General features: G+C 44.1%; 1 long non-coding RNA gene across 1 annotated transcript in view; it reads left to right on the top strand.

Annotated features, from left to right (window-relative positions):
* The first annotated feature begins 2,687 nt into the window (after positions 1–2,687).
* LOC106814780 overlaps positions 2,688–16,172 on the top strand; it is a 93,004-nt gene continuing 79,519 nt past the window's right edge. Inside the window, exons 1-2 of the long non-coding RNA XR_001394658.1 lie at positions 2,688–2,856; positions 10,656–10,733. This is a non-coding gene — a long non-coding RNA (uncharacterized LOC106814780). The remainder of the gene's footprint in view (positions 2,857–10,655; positions 10,734–16,172) is intronic.

Genomic DNA, 16,172 nt, shown 5'->3' with positions numbered 1-16,172 from the left:
CACGAAGTATTTGCTAGTCTATAGTACTGGAGTAATTAGCGTTTGGATGCGCATTGTGAGCCTTTAACCCCTGTTACTATGTATATAGGAGCAAGTACTATGTTAATATTGTACGAACGATGATGATGTACAAGTAGGGGCCATATACGTTACTCGTGCTGAGAGGGTCTATGTCCCCCAGGGTACGGCCGGAACGTACCCTGGGTACGGTCCGGTATACCGGAACGTACCCTGGTACTATCTAATATGGCAGACCGTACCTCGCCTACTCCACTAACGAGTCTAGGGAGTCGCCTACTCCTACTCCCTAACCCTAACCCTAACCATATCAAATAGTTACCAGGGTACGTTCTGGTATACCAGACCGTACCCAGGGTACGTTCCGGCAGTACCCTGGGGGACATAGACCCTATGAGCGTTACGCGTGGCACATTCTTACCCGATAAAGTCCAAAGATTTAGTATCATCTTTCCACACCCACCTTCCATTGACGGAATGATTCTAAAAACAATGTTAATAATTATTTAAGTGTACATTCACATTTACATATATAACACAAGCAAACAGAAATACATTTCAGCACAAATATTAATATCAATAATATAGCTTGCTATATATATATATATGACAGCTCAGGCCCGTACCCAAAGGGGGTTCCAGGGGTTCCGGAACCCCCCCCCAAACAACAAAAAATAAATAGTACTTGTAGGCTTATTTTGTAGTTGGGCTAGGTATATTTTATCCAGAAGAAAACTGTTAAAATGCACCAGAATGCACCATTTTACAGCAAATTTCCAAAATTTTCCCCTACCCCCTAACATCGCTTCGCGCCTTCGGCGCTCGCAGTCACCCGCACCTCTGATTTGGAACCCCCCCCCCCTAGGCCAATCCTGGGTACAGGCGTGCAGCTTGTCCTCGTTCTAATAATTAGTTAATTATCTCATTATATTTCTTAAATGATTATAGCTAGTTATAATATTAATACAATTATTAATTAATAAATATTGCTGATAGAGGCTACATTGTCAATAATTGTTATGATTATGAAAAACTATAGTTGGTAGGGTCTATGTCCCCCAGGGTACTATCGGAGGGTACCCTGGGTACGGTTCGATATATCGAAACGTACCCTGGTAGGCTGGTACTATCTAATATGCCGGACCGTACCTCGTCTACTCCACTAACGAGTCTAGGGAGCCGCCTACGCCTACTCCCTAACCCTAACCATTTCAGATAGTTACCAGGGTACGTTCCGGCAGTACCCTGGGGACATAGACCCTATGAGCTTCACGCACACTGCCGGAATGTACCCTGGGTACGGTTTGGTATACCGGAACGTACCATGGTACTCTCTAATATGCCGGACCGTACCTCGCCTACTCCACTAACGAGTCTAGGGAGTCGCCTACGCCTGCTCCCTAACCCTAACCATATCAAATAGTTACCAGGGTACGTTCCGGCAGTACCCTGGGGACATAGACCCTATGAGCTTCACGCACACTGCCGGAATGTACCCTGGGTACGGTTTGGTATACCGGAACGTACCACTACCATGGTAACTATTTGATATGGTTAGGGTTAGGGTTAGGGTTGGGGTTAGGGTTAGGGTTAGGGTAGCTCTAGTACTATAGCTAGCGTACATTGACTTGCCTGCGGCAGTCAATGTACGTGGGCTATAGTACTAAAGCTAGGGTTAGGGAGTAGGCGTAGGCAACTCCCTAGCCTCGTTAGTGGAGTAGGCGAGGTACGGTCCGGCATATTAGATAGTACCAGGGTACATTCCGGTATACCGGACCGTACCCAGGGTACGTTCCGGCGGTACCCTGGGGGACATATAGACCCTCTCAGCCACACTGAACACACCACGAATAGTTTACGAATGAATTTTGCACAGGGAGAGATAGTGATCCGCTAAGGGACGGCTCTGATTGGCTAATTTTGTCTCTTATTTATTTTATTTTTTATTATTTTTGGCTAATTTTGTTTTATTTTAGAATCAGGGATAGAGTTAGGGTTATGATTAGGGTTAGGGTTAGGGTTAACTGATTACTATATCCACAACTTATTTCTATGTTCACTAGGCCCCTATCTCTCCCCTGAGACCTGCTATTTACGGGATTTACGGATTCATCATTCAGCGCTGCGATTTATCACAAATTCACAATATTCGTCACAAGACCCGGCGCAGTCGGTTGGATATTCCTAGCGATCGACCATACGATCAGTAATGATGAGCTATATATTAAAATATTCTTTCTTATTTACCTGTTTTTCATTAGCTGCTGACAATGTGCTCATCTTTAACATATAAACTAGGAGTAGGAGTAGGCCCTATAATGGCTATGGCTATGTCAATAATCACTCGAGTTCTCAGTTCACTTGCAATGCCTATGGCTATGCGGTAAACGCCATGTTTTTGGAAGATACTCTACGGAGCAAGCATACGTGTATTTTTTATAAAGAATCAGTTCAGGTAAAAGCAAGTAAAAAAGCTGCGAAGATTTCAACTTGGATTCTTCTTGTGTCAAACACAAAAACGAGAACCAAAAACGCCGCTTTCAATGCGTAACTATGACAACTAGAAACATGCGTTAACCATTGGCAGACCTCAGTGGTTATGTTTCCGTCCGCGCTCGGCCGACAGATGGCGGTACAGTCAGTGTAAACAGTTCGTCAAGAAACGCGATCAAACGAACTGCTCGGCAGTAAGCCTCCAGAATGTTGCCGCTGTTTGTCGTGTTAGCTAGCTAGATAATGGCAGGTTCATCACAACAGGGAGTACATGTAGTGAAACTAAAGCCAATTATCGTTCCAGAAAGCTTACAAGTCGGAAGCAAGTTTGTAAAATGGGACGAGGTATGTTCGTCATTTGTTATCATTCATACTCACATAGTCCTAGGTTATCCTATGCTGACAACCGCGATGACGCTGTAACGTCGTTGTTACTGCTTGTCATCGGTGCTGTGCTGGTGCAGTAGTACTAGAGCTATATGCAGTGTACTACTAGTACTGGGTAGAGCAGCCACGCATCGTTTACGGCTATTCAAATATTAAGCTCTGGGACCCCATCTAATAGCTGCATCATGCATGCAAACTGCATGATATTTACGAGTGTTTAGGTATACGTGTAACGTTGTAACACGCGTGTCCAGTTATTATTAATCTACACACATGACCCTGTTCATGTTAGATTTTGACTGTCGTCTGAAATTGAAGCTGTTGCAATTGCAGTTATACATTTTGGTAGGTACTCTATATCCTTGTGCTACCACACCAGTGTAATGCATTACGGTTTCTTGCGTATACCTGGTTGTACGTAAGTTAGGATTCTATTCTAGTAGATGGTTAAAATTAGGGTCAGGGTCAGTGAAGGAGTTAGGATTAGGTAGGGATAGGGCTAATCCGTTCGTAATTGCAATTGCAACCTCAAAGACTAGAGCTTTGGTAACCGATCTGTCTACCAACTGTCACATGTGGGTGTGAGCAATTAATTGTATCAGGGGCGTGCAAGCAGCACTGAAATGTTTGCCTTGCAGCTAGGGCTCTCACTCTGTGAAATTCATGTATAAACAATGATTAAATACGGTTTTATGTAAGGTTGACTGTAGCCTGCAGTCTTCAGTTCATTACAGTGCGTTTGTAATGATTAGTTAATAGTTTGTCAATTTAATTACAACTCAATAGAATACAGTAATGACTCCAGTTGCTTGATCACTGCACGTGTTTGCGGTTTTGGAGGGATTGAGGAAATTACAAGTTTTTTTTTTACTTTACAAGAACACATTCTAGGGTAAATGATATTTCTTCACACACACACACAGACTTTGCATTTAAAACTACCAACAGTACTTCAAGTTGTGTGAACATAACCATAATTCTTATAAGTGTAATTCAAAGACGAAAACAGTATAGAATGTAATTGGAGATGGGTGTATATATTGAAGATGGCTATAGATGGATGGATGATATAGTGGATTTCGATTGAAAGGTGGATAGAGATGAAGATTGGGCTGGCTGGATAGTGAGATGGTGCTGGCGATGGGGATAGGGCTGGGTATGGAGACAGAGAGGAAGATGAAGAGAAAACAATAGTAGGAATAGGATAATATGGGATGTGTGAGGTTGAGGTACATAAACAGAGCAACAGAGACGGTGATTGCATGCATGCGTGTGTGTGTGCATGTATTCGTGTATGAGTGTGTACATGCATGAATGTATGTATTGTATTCAGCAAACGGTGGCGACAGGATGCGACGCTTGGCACGTCGCACATTACACCAGTATTGAATTGACAAGCGCCGACGACGAGGCACCCGCATAATGCTACACTTATCAAATGGTCCTGTGTGCATTTCCCTCCCAGTATATAGGTGGCGGTATTATTGGAACATAGTTATGATATATCGTTTTTAGTTGGAAATACGTTTTCATGAGGACATGAACTTTTCAAGAGGGTTCAAGGGAATTATTGTATTCAGCAAACGGTGGCGACAGGATGCAACGCTTGGCACGTCGCACCTTACGCCAGTATTGAATTGACAAGCGGTGCCAAACGGTGACCATGTCTTGATGCGACGCTTATAGCGTTTGGGACAACAGCAGTGCCAAATAGTGACGGCCTCTTGAGCGTTGGGACAATAGCGGTGACAAGCTGGACGGCCAGGTGACGCGGCGCGCTATGACGTGGAATGGGCGCGACAGCATCGCTTGCTATTTCACGCCAAAAAAATCAAGTTTTAATTTCCTGCCAAATCAGTTAATCCAGGTTTCGCCTGGGCAGTATATAAGCTAGATCCACACAAACGTCACCATTCTTCGCCACACGCCGCTGTAGATTCTAGATTGATTTTTTCGGACCGTGCAACGGGCATCCATCGAGCTATCCCCCGAGAATAGCCACTAATCTCAATACAACATATGCGTACGCGTGCGTGCGTGCGTGTATGCCTGTATGTGTGTGTATGAGAGAGAGAGCGAGAGAGAAGGTATAATCTGAGGAGCCTTGTTTTTCTAAAGTTTAGGCTGTTGTACTGTTATGTCATTTTCAGCAAGTATCATCCATTATTCCCTGATTGCACTGTAACTATGAGTGGTGGGTTATTTGACAGTGATACAACACTCTGCCAAACAGCAAGTACATGGTGTTTTGTTGCCACGTATAACAGCCATGTAAAAAGCAAGACGGACCGAGCAGAGCCTATTCTGTGCACGAAAAGCCTCGCCTGAATTAGTCATGCGGTTACGCTTGGTACATACTACATAGGGAAGTGTTTTGCACTGCTCTGGGAAAAAAACCTAGTTGATGGAAACAGGAGAGGACGAGGAAGAGAGTAAGTGAGAGAGCGGGTGGGTGGGGGGTGAAGGGATCGAGATAGTCGAAGATACCAAGTTGCAGTTGGGTCTAAGCCACTGCGTGTTAGCTATAGGTGGTCTCATAGTTTTCAAATCTTTATAGGTGAAAAAGAACTGAAACCCGATGAACCAAACACCATTCCAAGAGCCTCCTTGCATGGTGCAGCCGTAAATTCGTTAAACTGTTTTTCTTCTGTCAAATGGGGTAACCACAGCCTCTCGGTACAGGCTTGCTATCCAATCTCTCCAGGGTAGTACCGTATATAATGAATTATATACCATCCGGTTGTATTTCGCAGAAAATATCCGAGAAAAGTAGAAATATAAATGCGAAATGGGTTTATGGCACATTTAGGTATCAATGCAGAAATTATGCTTAATATTTATGAATAATTTAGAGTTCCCCTGTGCCTCATCTATTAACACGTGGAACGGCCTGAGCTGCCTCTCCCCTGACAAGTGTTTACAATTTTCACTCTGCTGGTTTGAGTAGGGAATATAGGTCTGAAGCAGCGCATAGCGCATATATATGTGTGTTGCAGTGTGGATGTTCGTATGGGGGGGAGTTGGCGATAGGACAGCTTATATACGATTAGTTAGTGTCGATAATTTTTATGCCAGTAGAACGAAGAATTCAATCGCGTGTTTTGTTTTGATGTTTCTGTCATTTATGAACTATTAGGTGCAATTACAATTGGTTACTCCATTGCAATTGCCAATCCGTGTCCATGCGTGCTCCTCCGTCGACGCAATGCATGAAACATATTGGTTAATGCCTTAGCTGTTTCGTTGAAAGAACGAATTTTACCTTGGCGTGTAGAACTATCAGGAAAAAGTGGCCTTCCTTCCAGATGTTGTTGTTGTTGTTCAGATCGCAGCTCGTTGCTAGAAGCTTACAGAACGATGGTAATTATTTGTACATGCGATGCACTAATTGATTCTGAACAGGTGAAAATTGGCCCCGATTGTGAATTTTAATGAGTAACGTACGTGCCTTTCTCGTCGATTTCGATTGTCGTGCGTATATGTATATATATATATATATATGGATTACCCCTACTATAGGTCGTCTAGAATATCCGTGATTCTCCCTTCCATTCCCACTGCCTAGTGCCTACTCTGTTCCACGGCATCTCGTGTTTATAATTACGTGTTTGTCAATGTGTGAAACAGAACAGACCCTAGACAGCTCACGTCGAGCGTTAACCAGTAATGAGTAATTCTCGCAATGATCGCAATGAGCGTCGCAATGGAAATGATGAAAAATAAGAATGTATTGGAACAGGTTAGAAAATCAATATGGGGCCGAGTAATTTACCTTGTGGCGAGTCTTATGCACATCCTGGATGTTTCATTTGCAAGATTGTTTACCCAACTGCAGGGTGTCAGGGGTTCACATACTTCACTTAAGGTCACACTAGAGCACGAAGGGTCGTTGTCGTAACAGGTACTACAGATATTTACCCGAGGTAGTTTTAGATTGTTTAGTATTATGTTTATATTTTTATATGAGGTATGTTTAGGGTTAGGGTTAGGGTTAGAGTTAGGGTTAGGGTTAGGGTTAGGGTTAGGGTTAGGGTTAGAGTTAGGGTTAGGGTACACTTCTGTAGTACAAGTATGGTACACTTTGTGTATACATATATGTACCTCGGGTACATATCTGTAGTACCTGTTACGACAACGACTTCTTGAGCCACACTAGACGCCCTGTGACTTTTAGTCGGGCATTGATTGGTTCGGTATAGTATTCCTGGCGGCGCAGGTCGGGAATTTAAGAACCTGGTAAAAGCCATGAGAGTTCAGGAAGCGGTGACTGTCAAGAATTTCCGCTGCCGACTGGACGCCATGCAGCCTGTAGCCAGCGAGTAATGTAGTCACGAGGAAGTGGTCTATGTCCGTATTCTCTGATATAGCCTGATATACTGCATGCGCTACTGAGTGCTGTGTGCAGCACTTCGCTTTCGTGGATCGCAGATGACAGGGCGCTCTTTTCCCGAGTTCGTTTGTGAACTTCATGCGAAACAATTTGATGACGAACGCAGATGGAAGATTGGCGATAGTTGATATTGTGCGCTTAACGAGAGGCGCAGCACCGTTTGTGGGTGAATGTCGGAAAATACTAGGGAATGGCTGTATGCTGGGTTAATACACGGGATGCATCGGCGAATGACAGCATGCTATGATGAATGCCACCGATTTTATCGAGAATGGCAGTCTGTTATGATGAATGGCGTAATCTGTCAGGGAATGGCAGGCCACTATCCCTAATCGAGTAATGACTTTTAGCGATTTTGTTTTATTTTTGGGTTCGTAGAAGTGTTAATATAACTTGAAATCTTTTTTTTAAATGCAATATATATATATAATTATATATATATATATATAATTATATATATGTACACACGCACGCACGCACACAAGCACGCACGCACGCACACGCGCGCGCGCACACACACACACGCATGCACGCACGCACGCACGCACGCACACACACATGCACACGCGCGCGCGCACACTATATATATATATATATATATATATATATATCTCCTGATATGTATATATATAGAGAGAGAGAGGGGGGATGATGCCTAGGGAATCTGTCGCAAAGAATCATTCAGCACAAAATGAAAGATCCGGCTATAGGCATGGGAAACGTAGCGCTAAGAGGCTGCATGCCTTCTTAGGTACATCTTTCTTTCCGCCCGCGGGTTGACAGGCAAGCCCTGCGATAGTCGGTGGGGGTAATGCGGCTAGATTGTACCTGTGAATAAGCTCCTTCTGGATGACCGACGGAGCATGACCCCGAAAGACAGGAACACGATAAGCAACACAGGGACGCGAAAACACGTACAGATTACGAATAAACGGTCCGACGTATGTGCTTCTCTATATGCTTATGAATTTAGCACAACCTCGCAGTCTAGTAGAGGTGGGCAAGTTCGAAAACCGATAGCAGCCCAATGTCGCCTTGTGCCCCAGTAGGCAGACGTACGCGTCGAGGTTAGTCGCGTGTTAATCATCGGCTAATGTGTGGGGCACAGCTGACCAATGTGAGCTCCAGGAAGCTCCGCGTAACACGGCTACAGAAGCCCTCAGAGTTCTTACACTTCTGTCAATCCCATTAAAACTACAGTCCCAGTAGCGCGGAGGTGGCACGTCAGCCGAAGGCGACTGCTTTCGCTAAATTGATAGAAATTAATTAAACACACGCACAAGCTCGCGCACACATTCACACGCGCACGGACACGCGCACGCATATGCACATGAAATAGTATATAGGGGAAAGCTCTCGCATAAGAGCTATTAAAGCGATTTCGTACGGGCGGTTAGGAGGGTCAGTACCCGGGCGCGCACCGGTCACATAAATTGATAACACCGGTGATATTTATGTGTCACGTAGCTCACACGAAATAGCATTGCCATAATGTTCGGTTTACACAGGGCATGCTGATTGTTCATTGTATAGTGCAACGTAAAACCGTCCCTGGGCGACATCTAGCTGTTTACATATATATATATACAGTTCGCGTCGCAGAAGTGATATTTGCAATGTGTTAGACTTGAATCATGATTATTGGTAAGTACACTGGTGCGTTTAAAGAGTCGTTATCTATTTATCACCCGCCCGTCATTTGCTCTAAGGCTATCATGGATCTGCTGTGTGTAGCTACCGTATGTTGTATTTAAACACCCGTTGTCAACGATAAGTGTGTTGTTTATAGCGGTAGCGGTGTAAGGTAAATGGTACATAGCCCAGTCCTGAATCATCAGTTAAGCCACCCAGTGGGGCCGTGTATCCCCTTATATGTGTGCGTGTGTAGGTGGCTATGCGGTAAATCAATGTGTTCGTGCGTGTGTGGTAAGGGGAGGAAGGGGGGGGGGAGTGATCATACATGCATTTCATACATGCATACATGTATGAAATACAAATGAATAACATTGAAATACATTGAAATACAAAATCATACATGCATGATTCATACATGCATACATCATACATTTGTCATTATACGCGCCTGGTTAGTGATATGTACGTGCATCTGTGATCATAGCGTCAATGTCAATGAACAGATTGAGATTACTTGCCCCGCTATGTGTGTGGCTAGTCCCTGTCGTTCGTTATACGTAGTGCTTGATTTAGATATGAGTCAGTCTGCAGATTAAAACGCAATATAATGGAGAGTAGATGCCTGCTGTAAGAGGTGAAAAAGTATTGATGGATACTTCATAGGAATACAGTAATGCTACACGTTACACTAACTCAGGTTACGTAAATTCCGCCATATATGTGATTTGTAAATTATGGCCACTGTATTTGCCATACGAATGAACAATTCACCTTTATGTCAGTGTACACATTAATAAACAGAATATCTACCACAAGACCCTTTTCTTGCACATTACATGTTACATGTTTGATACACATTACATGTTTTATCATCAAGTTTTCGATGCATATATATTGATATTATGTTTAACAATGTTACACTCATGGTTGTACACTCCAAATCAGTATCCAGCGTCCTTTTACTCTACGTGCAGAATATTAATTCATATATTGAATTCCGTTTCCTGTATTGTATATCCGCGTTTCCAATATATATATAATATATATATATATATGCTATGTATATATATATATATAATATATTAATTATGTTTGCAAATGTTCACTTGAATTCATAATTGTGCTTGTGTTAGGGGAGATTATGGGATTCCATACTGCGTTTGGCCGAAGGATATTTCGTAGCAACGCGTCTGCAATTATGTAATGAAAGTCAATAGATGCCACTCGCTCAAGCAACCGAGGGCTTCACGTTGCCAAATTTCGCTTTACGAACATTTTTCTGGAACGCATCATGTTTGTAACGCGGAGTATTACTGCAGCACCAGTTAGGCCAGGTGGTGAAGGCAGAGTTAGTAGAACAGGTGAAATACTTTACAGGGTTTCTTCTGAGGGAAATTAACTTAGACAAAGGAGGTAATGGCCAGTTTGGGAAAAAATGCGCATGATGGATTCAAAGGCGTGCCGTAGGCCGCAGGAAAAGTGTAGACCCCGTGTCACATGACCCAATAAACGCACATGGCAATCTAAATATGCCAGAAGCACGTGGTGATTTATTTATTATTGGGTAACGGTTGACACTGTTTTGACAACAGCGGGTAAATACAGGAACATTTTCACAACGGCGATGTTAAATTTGACAACGGCAGTGCGCCACTGTGCCTCTTACCTATAAGAAACCTAGTGGAACTGGCGAAAAATTGAGTTATTGGTTTACATCGGCTGTGTTTTACAGGTATCAAACGTAGCAACCCTGGTTACTCTGAAGGTTGACCCTAAAGGTCATGTGCTATCATGGAGGGACCAGAACAAGGTAAGCCATAGAAATATAGGTTTGCATGATTTTTATTTAATTATTAGAACGTTGATGCAGATTTTAAATACGTTTGACGCAAATGCTACAGTAGTGATGTGTTTTACCTATAGGTAGTATAACGGTTGCGGAGGACGTGCAGCCAAGCTACGCAGCGTTATTGGAAGTCGCTTTAGCCTCCGAGTTGCCACTTTAGGGATTTTGTAATTAGGCAATAGCTGTAGATCATCCAAGGTTACCAGTAACGATTCCAGGAGTCGTCACTAGCCGATCTCGGTTGTCTCAGTAACATGCAGAATGTCATTCCAAAGTACAGTCGGTCAGCTGCGCGCGCGCGTGCGTCCGTGCGTGCGTAAGTGCCCGACACTTCATGCTTGCGCGGAGGGAGTTCTGTGTGCATGTGTAATGTCTACGTGTGCAGGCATTAACGCGCTTCCCCAGTGGGCCTGTCAGTGCTACTTTACACTTTTACCCAAACCTGCTATTTTCCACTCGTTTTTTCCTCACCGAGATTGAGCGTAGGTCTGTCAGACAAGACGTACAAGTGCTTAGCATGCAGACACGCGAGCCAAGTCTGGGAAATTCTGCGCCGTAATGCTCAATTATTGCCCTTAAATGTCTGACACTTTGCAGAATTTATTTTCATCCTCAGCAAATGTCTGGTTACATACAAGTATTGATTTTATCGTGAAAATGTCTATTCCGATGCATAATCTGGAATATCTATCCTTGGGGTACGTAGCTCCAAGAAACGGTCTTTGCTAGGGTTAGAAAACCACACAGGCACACAGTTAGGCTGAGAGGGTCTATGTCCCCCGGGGTACTGCCGGAACGTACCCTGGGTACGGTCCGGTATACCGGAACGTACCCTGGTACTATCTAATATGCCGAACCGTACCTCGCCTACTCCACTAACGAGTCTAGGGAGTCGCCTACGCCTACTCCCTAACCCGAACCCGAACCCTAACCCTAATGCTAACCCTAACCCTAACCCTAATCCTAACCCTAACCATATCAAATAGTGACCAGGGTACGTTCCGGTATACCGGACCGTACCCAGGGTACGTGCCGGCAGTACCCTGGGGTACATAGACCCTATGAGCCACAGTTAGTTACACAGCCTGGTCGGGCTATCCCTGGGGATGGGATGGGGTAAAAATATTATGAAAGAAGTTGCTGGAATGCCTCACGGGCTGAGTGAAAAAACAAGTGTTTCAGTTTAGGGACAAATGCGCCTGTAGTATCGTGTAGTATATGTAGGCCTCGACAGGCAGGTCATATATGACCTAGTAATACATACATGGACGTTTAGGCCGGTTTTTACGTTAGGGTTTGCCAAAACTAACGAAGGCCGTATATGCTAGTATAGCTGATAGGGTCTATGTCTCCCTGGGTACTGCCGGAACGTACCCTGGTAACTATCTGATATGGTTAGTGTTAGGGTTAGGGAGTAGGCGTACGCGACTCCCTATAGACTCGTTAGTGGAGTAGGCGAGGTACGGTCCGGCATATTAGATAGTACCAGGGTACGTTCCGGTATACCTGACCGTACCCAGGGTACGTTCCGGCAGTACCCCAGGGAGACATAGACCCTGTCAGCGCTAGTATAGTGTATAGTGTACTATTGCATGCTAGCATAATCTATGTCAGTAGAGGAGGGATTGTTATCAGGAAGGTTTCACCCTGTCTAGGTTAGGGTATCTATATAGTTGTAGGCTGTTATAGTTGTAATGTACTGACAACGGGAGAGACTCACGTCGTTAGTGACTACAGGAAAAGAGTTAGGTTATAGACCACAGAGGGAGGGCCACGTACGTTACTTATCAAAGAACGGGTCTATTAGTGACCACTGAGAAAGGGTCGTGTGAGTGACATAGGGAAGTTGACATATGTTAGTGACTAAGGGGGAAAATCAGGTTAGAGACCATCAGAAAATGGCATGTTACTGTTAGTGACCCAGGGAGGCTATATTAGTGGTCACGGGAAAAGGGTCACGTTAGAGACCACAGGGAAAGGATCACGTTAGTGACCACTGACCACAGGGAATGGAAATGTTAGTGAGTGCAGATGAGGGCCACGTAATTGACAACATGAAAGGCCACGTGAATGATCATAGTGAAGGGTCATATTGGTGTCCACAAGGGAGGGACCACGTTATATAATGACCACAGGAGAATTAGACGGGTCACGTTTGTGATCATAGTGATAGGGCTACGTTAGTGACCACATGGGATGGGGATCACGTTAAAGACCATAGGCTATAGGGGGAAGATCACATTATTGATCGTGGGGCGGGAGACACATTTTAAAACCCTGATTTGTGTCTCTAATTTTAGAAGCACATAATTACTGTTATCTACTGCAGAATGATTAGTGCACGTGCGGTCAACATTAAATTTATAATAAGAGGTGCAATGAAAAGACATGAATGATAACTAAACTGTCATGTATAATTAACTGTATACGTTTGTCAATGATGGATGACGATTGTTAGCTTGTGTAGCGGCAATTTAGAAATCCAATTAGTGCGAACGCGCGGCGGAAAATAAAGGGCAGACAGTTGTTGTCTTGACGAAACACGCAACTAAGGTTTCATGCACGTGATGTCGGCAGAATGACAGTATGTATAGCCATGCGGGTATAGCGTATATGCAGTGTCACGGTACAAGCGGCTGTCAGGCAACACATAGCCCACATTGCTAAACACGTAGCAACATAGAGCCCGCACAGACTGCGTCATATGTCTCGAAATAATAGGATTCCCCAGTATGCCAGCGAATTATATTAACAGCTGATGCCGACAGCTTTACCATCTTTTGAGTGTTCGATAATGTTTAGGCGCACTGACACGCATGGCGTAAGCCCATGCCGTCACATACAAAACGTAGTTCCGAGAAAAATTACTTTAATTGGAATATTTTCTATTAGTCTAAAAATATTGAAATATTGTATAATACGCTTGCCCGAATTTTTGCGTGACAATCAAATCAACTTCACAGATACTTCCATATATTTTAGGCAGTTTGCATGGACACATTCAGCAAAGGATGTATACTATTGAAAAACTTTACGATCGAAGTTAGTAAATTACGATATATATGGGGTAAAAGAATGCATGCAATTTCTCGGGTATAAAGGACTAAAAAGCAGTAGCTGTAAAGCAGAGAAAGAGCGTTCAAAAGTGTAAGAGAGAGAGAGAGAGAGGGAGAGGTCGCAAGCTGAGAGCACTATATATAGTGAGTTAGAGGGATAGAGCTATTGTTGAACAACGGACACGAGGCTGAAGACGACTACACACGCACGCACGCACGCACGCACGCGCGCACGCACGCACGCACGCACATATATTATATATATATATATTCCTGCCTGACAAGGACGCCCATGTGCCTTGTTTCTATATGATTTTCACACAACGGTCACCATTGTAGAATCGCTGCTTCTTCGCTGTCCAGCTGCATGGTTATTGATTTGTGGTGAAGGGCGAGAGTAAGTGTCTTAATGCTCGATTAATAGCCGATGTAGGCCGTTAACAGAACGTGTTCGCTCGCTACCAAAAGGGAAACACAGCATAACCTATATAGCTAAACATCAAAGTCGTATCGGTAGGAATTACAAGTTATTAACCCTGTTATTCAGTTGTTAATTTACTATTTTACAGACATTGGTTGGCTATATGGCACTCATAAACTAGTCGTGTGTTCATCGATGCGTATACTGTTCTTATGCATCTGGTTGAAGTTGAGTGATGAGCAATGCTAGTGGGGTTTTCCCCATGTCCCGTTCGTATATGCCGGCGTTGCTAACGGTATATAAAAAATGTAGTGCGTGCTTATACATCGATCACTGTCGGCGCTGAGCGTCCCTTGATCAGTATTATGCGTCGCTGCCAGAGAACGCCGGCGTTCGTCTTGGGCATTAACGTAGTGACAGGCACTTGAAGCGTTTCAATAAAATATAATGCTAACTAAATACGAATGTTTGTATAGCCTATAGGCCTACTCTCTTTCACCTATTATTGCCAACAGTTTCCTGTAAATTCCGTCCAAATCTTACGTCCAACGTACGATGCCGGATGCCACTGCTCTCGCGGCGCGACTGTTGCACGCTTACAGTTACACTAATATATATAGTATAATATATAATATACTATATATATTAACAGTCACTGTGCACAGTGAGCAATGGCGGCGTTAGTGTGTGTGCATAGAGCATTTACACGGAATTGACAGGAAACTGTCGGCAATAATAGGTGAAAGAGAGTATAGAAACATTAAGAATTTTGTAGTACTATAGTATTAGCTAGATTTCGTATTTATTTAGCATTATATTTTATTGAAACGTTTCAAGTGCCTGTGAACGTAGTTCCCTGGCTCATCAGTGATGATCCGTTCAGTGACGCACCCTCACCTCCTACGTCACGCGGATGTTTCTCTTGTCGCTACCTAGCCGACGAAGATTCGTGCGCGTACACGTAAAGCCAACGTGCGTGCGCGCCTGTCTCTCATCTGAGCGCTTTCAGCAGCAAAATTGTCAATTGAGGGCAGGATTGATTGTGCGGGGAGACAGCCGGGCTGATTGACTTGCACGCACACGCGGCGCACCCATGCGCCACGACAGGCTCCTCGCAAAAAAATCAGTCGATGTTATTAAACACCTGTCAATAGCTGAACTACATGCGTGCGGGCATATGTGGCCTTAATCCTACCGCGGATTCCGATAATGTACAGCCAGGAAATTACGATGATAAAGAATAACGTTGGCAAGCCGTGCATGGAAGCTTCGCGTGCTAATGTGCCGACAGACGCATGCAGCCAGGAGCCAGGCTGGTATGCCCGTACGCAACGTCTCTAATCCTTTATTGCATCTCCGAATGTCAAGAGCTTTCATAATTGCATTGGCTTCCATTCCGAAGCCGAATATGGAGCAGTGTTCGCTCATATTTCTGTACCGATTACTGTATTATATGGTAATCTTGTTTTATCTATGTATTCATGTATAGTGAGTGTACGCGCGTGTCCGCGTGCGTGTATGTGCGTGTCCGTGTACGCGTGCGTGAGCTTGTACGTGCGCTTGTGCTTGCTTGCGTGCGTGCATGCGTTGGTATGTATTTAGGTATCTATACGCATTGCATGTATGTGTGCCATTTATGTTACCTACCACAAGGGAATTGAGTAATGGTATACGATGTGATGTGTATATGCTACGACGTTATCAAAAACTCATAAAATATATTTAGTGGGGGCTCTTGGTGATATTGGCCGTTCGCGTGCAATTTACGTGTAGCACCCGCTAGCCAGCGCCCCTCGCCAGCTGTGCTGCGAGCTCGCGGGGTGTGGGAGATTATGTATGTGATCACTGCGATGACAGCCATGCAGTCCCCCTATACGTGTGCATACGAAGCGCGCGCGTGTGGTCATGTGTGCCAGCTCGTTTATT

The sequence above is a fragment of the Priapulus caudatus genome, unplaced genomic scaffold (assembly GCF_000485595.1).
Source record: "Priapulus caudatus unplaced genomic scaffold, Priapulus_caudatus-5.0.1 Scaffold27, whole genome shotgun sequence".
Lineage (NCBI taxonomy): Eukaryota > Metazoa > Priapulida > Priapulimorpha > Priapulimorphida > Priapulidae > Priapulus > Priapulus caudatus.
This window is presented reverse-complemented; position numbering and strand designations above follow the sequence as displayed.